At 31.8% G+C, this 4,351-nt stretch overlaps 1 long non-coding RNA gene across 2 annotated transcripts; it reads right to left on the reverse strand.

Moving 5' to 3' along the window:
• Positions 1-292: 292 nt before the first annotated feature.
• On the reverse strand, positions 293-4,135 carry LOC149426076 (uncharacterized). Of its 2 annotated transcripts, XR_016302622.1 has the most exons (5): positions 3,649-4,135; positions 3,360-3,556; positions 3,126-3,267; positions 2,880-3,024; positions 293-2,632 (listed from the first exon to the last, which is right to left on the reverse strand). It is a non-coding gene; the product is annotated as an uncharacterized LOC149426076 (long non-coding RNA). The 2 variants fall into 2 exon arrangements; XR_016302621.1 differs by having other exon boundaries at positions 3,360-4,135.
• Positions 4,136-4,351: the final 216 nt, after the last annotated feature.

The raw sequence follows: 4,351 nt of genomic DNA on the forward strand, positions 1-4,351 counted from the left end.
GACTTTTCTTTTTGTTATAATTTGACCTTTGGCTGTGTTTTTGGACCTTTCTTCGTAATGTCTGTTCGAATTGGATATTTGTCAGTAATGCAAAAAAAGAAGTTGACGGAACTGATGATGGAGGATCCCCAGTTGATAAGTGGGAAGTTCAGCCCCACGTTTACTTTTAAAGAGGCGAAGAATCGATGGGAATACATCGCAAATACGCTGAATGCCATTCCCGGTGGATGCAAAGACTGGAAACAATGGCGAAAAGTAAGTAGTTATTGTATCTAATCATAATATGCAGTGCAGTGTTAGCTAGTATGAAATGATTATATTTTGATCCTAGTACAAAGTTTACTTTTTATGAAAATTCATAAGCTAATAATTATCATTTTGGTGAGATCAAAGAGATCGCTCCTTGCGATAGTCGTACCAATCAAGCATCATAGTTGTATGATTTATTTGTTATGTGACGTGAACCATTTATCACATTATGATGTTTACGAAGAAATTTTTATGAGTCAGTACATATTTTGCAAACAACTTTGAACAATTGAATATAGGCTAATAATGCTATCTAAGTACTTTGTTTCTCTATAAAATAAATTGAAAAATTTCAGTATTGAGAGATAGATGAAAAGTTATCACGTTGATAAAGCATTTTGACAAAATAATAAATTAAAACATGTATATTGAGTATATTAGTATTCCTTTGTTGTGTTGAATACATTATTAACCTTTAACTTTCTTATGTTTCAGTGTTGGCAAGACTTAAAAGCCAAAACTAAAAATAAACAGGCCAAGTTAGTTCGGTATGCGAGGGGCACAGGTGGAGGACCGTCTCTTGAAGAAGACCTCACAGAAGACGAAGCCAGAATCCTGGAGACAATAAACCCAGCATCGATACAGGGACACGTGGGTGTCTCCGAATCTATAGCGACGTTTAATATGGGGATAGATGATGCAGATGTAGTCACAACACTCCACAATTCCAATGATTTCAATACAGAGGTTTCTATAGATCATGTTGGAACTGTGAACAGTCCCATAGGTGGTGATCAAAGTGATATTGAAGTAGATTGCATCTTGGGACAATCAACACCAAATTATTTAAAAAAAAAAGTGTAGGGAGCATTATGGCAGCAAAAAAAATTATGAAATATTCTGAAGAGAACATGAAAATCAAAAGGGAGAAGCTTGAGATACAAAAGCAGCAATTAGTTGTGGCTAAAAAAAAAAATAGATTAGTAAGGCAAACTAATCTATACTTGAAAAAAATTGTACAACTTATGGAAAATAGCAAAAAGTAATACCATTAACTTTTCGCTATTTTCCAAAAGTTAAGTCAGGTCATATACCAAAAAAATGTATCATTTCCAACGGCAAAATAAATAAAACACTTTAGTACACAAATGAACATGTATTAATAAAATAACATTTATTTAATATATTTCAATCGTTTGCATACTGGGAAGTAATAAAAATGTTTTAGGTTCTTATAAAAGTAAATACTATGACAAATACAATAAAATAGAATTGCGTTCTATAACGCTACTCTGGGACAGACATAGCCTAGTAGAATAGCATAATCCACAAATTAAAATACTATACCGATTACTCAAATTTTAAACTTAATATTGTATAGTTTTATATTTTATTGTCAAAAATTGTTATACATTGTAAAAAGGATTTTGTAATAAATAAATAAAATAGATATTTCTTTTAATTATTACCAAATCTCCTGAGATATTTGATATCAATTATTGCATTGTAACACACACACACGTGCTTACTAAAATGCATCGTACCACAAGTTATACAAATTAATGTACCACTATGTATGTTGGAATGAAAGTAAAGTAAGGTGAGTAATAAAAAATAAAGGTAATACAAATTTTAATATTTTTTATCCTCGGGCAACTAATAGGAACACTGTCAAATATTGTTTTTTTTTTACTATTTATTTAATAATATGTATACATACATATGTTTTTATTTATTAATTTATTTGAGGAACATAAACAGTCTTAGCTATACAATATACATAAGAGGATGGCAAAAAAACAGACCAATCATTAATGTTCACAGATAGTTATTCAGAAACATAAAACTAATTTAATAAAAATAGAAGAAAAAAACAGAACGAAGCAGCTTTAAAAAAAATAATGCTAATGTAAATTCAACAAACGATAAACCTATGATGTGCCTATAATAAACAGCAATAAAATAAATCTTAAATAGTTTCTAAATCACCTTCTAAAATAATTATTTACAATTTGACGCTGAAGAGCCCTTCCAGCAAGCAAATCAACATTTGTTGAACTCCCTCCAACATTGTCGGTTGTACTGATATCACCGAAATCATAATCGATGTGCTCATCATGAACTAATACTGGTTCATTATTATCAATGCACATATTGTGCAAGACGACACATGCATTAATTATTTGAGATGCCTTTTCAGGCTTATAATGCAGGCACCTATGCTTTAACAAGCACCTGAACCTCATTTTCAACACACCGTTGCACCTTTCGATCACTGAACGTACTTTTCTAAACACAGTATTATGGCGATCTTCGACTGAGTGAGGTTGCACATTTGCAATTGGGGTCAATATCCATGGCCGCAAATAGTATCCAGAGTCACCTAAAAATAGGAATATGAATAATGATATTGTTGTAAAAATACATATACATTTATAGGTGAAAAATTATCAATGCTCTTTATTTTAATATAACAGTGGAACATACATATCAGAAACTCATTAGACGTACCTATAGGTACGTTAATGATGAATGAATGATGAATGCTGGGGAAATATAACTTGTTTTGAAGACCTTAACTTTGTTCTATTTTCAAGTAAATGACGACAGATGATTAGATAAAATATTACCTATCACATAGAATCCCCGGTGGCCTCTTCTATATAACATCTCTAATAAAGGTTCAATGCTAGAATTCCTCCAAATGAACGAGTCATGTGTGCTTCCAGGAAACAGTGCATTAACATGTATGATTTTGAGCCGTGCATCACATATCTAAAAAAAGTACATTTTCGATGGTGTGAGATTTATTATATTCATTTGATATATCACTAATAATTATGTTTCTAGCAATTAAGGAAAACTCAATTACTTACCAACTGTACATTAATGGAATGATATTGTTTCCTATTCACATATGATCGTTCATCAGAGGATATGTTTGAAGGTGGAACTATTGCCACATGTGTACAATCCACACATCCTACAACTCCGGGATATCCATGTTCATTATAAAATCTGAAATAATAATGTTCAAACTATATACCTACATACTTTGAAAAAAATGTACAGCTCTTTAAAATTTCAATACGGTTCAAATAATAACTTACACATTCCTATTTGCTTCTAACTCAGCTAATGTAGATGGGAATCGCACCCATTTGTCAAAAATGGTAGGATGATTTAAAGCATTCACCACTTCACTAATAGATTTTGATACAGTAGATTGCGATACTGCCATATTTAAATTTGACCCAACAGGATGTTGATAAGATCCTGTGCCAAAAAAATTCAACGCAATTAAAATCTGAAAAAAAAACAATGTTTTATTATCATATCACTGATTGACTACAAAAAATGATTTGTTTGCATATAACGGGGATCATTAATCGTTCTTACCTTCGTTTTAACATCTACAGACTTGATTTTATACGGTTCTTTCATCAAAGGCGACAATAAATCAATTAATTTGAGCACCAATTGTTTAGATAGTCGAAAATTTTTTATGAACAGTTCATTACTCAGACTAAATGCATCATTTCTTGAAAAAAGTTTTCTTGGTGGCCTTTCAGTTAAATATTCGGCATGTTCCATGTCTTCGATCGCTTGTATGTGCGTCAAATCTTCAAAACTCACCATTTTTATAATAATTAACAAAAATACGACACACGCAAACCGTACAAGTAACACTTTTTGACAGTTGAACTACTACTAAAACCAATAGTCCAATTATCTACTGCTTTGTAATAGATAATTATCTATTAGAAATTCCAAAATACGCTTTCTATCGAAAATTAGTAGATAATTACTCGATGATAGAAAAACCATAGACAACGTAGATAATTATCGCATGCGAGCAGTTGTCTACTGAAATGAAAATTGGGTCCCTGGTTCGGCTGGCTGCTCGCGTGCGCGATTCGCCTATATATCTTCTGAATTAATTTCGTGTTAATAATGTTACAATAAATTCAACAAACAATAGATTCTGTGAAACATAACCATCTTTATTTCAATCAACATGACACCCCAATAGTATGCGAGAACGGTGAGGTAAGCGTCGATCTCTGCATCCTATACCACTAAGACCAAGGGACATTTTCCA

This window comes from Hesperophylax consimilis, chromosome 1 (assembly GCF_061612785.1).
Source record: "Hesperophylax consimilis isolate HC1 chromosome 1, BYU_Hcon_1.0, whole genome shotgun sequence".
In the NCBI taxonomy this organism is placed as follows: Eukaryota; Metazoa; Arthropoda; class Insecta; order Trichoptera; family Limnephilidae; genus Hesperophylax; species Hesperophylax consimilis.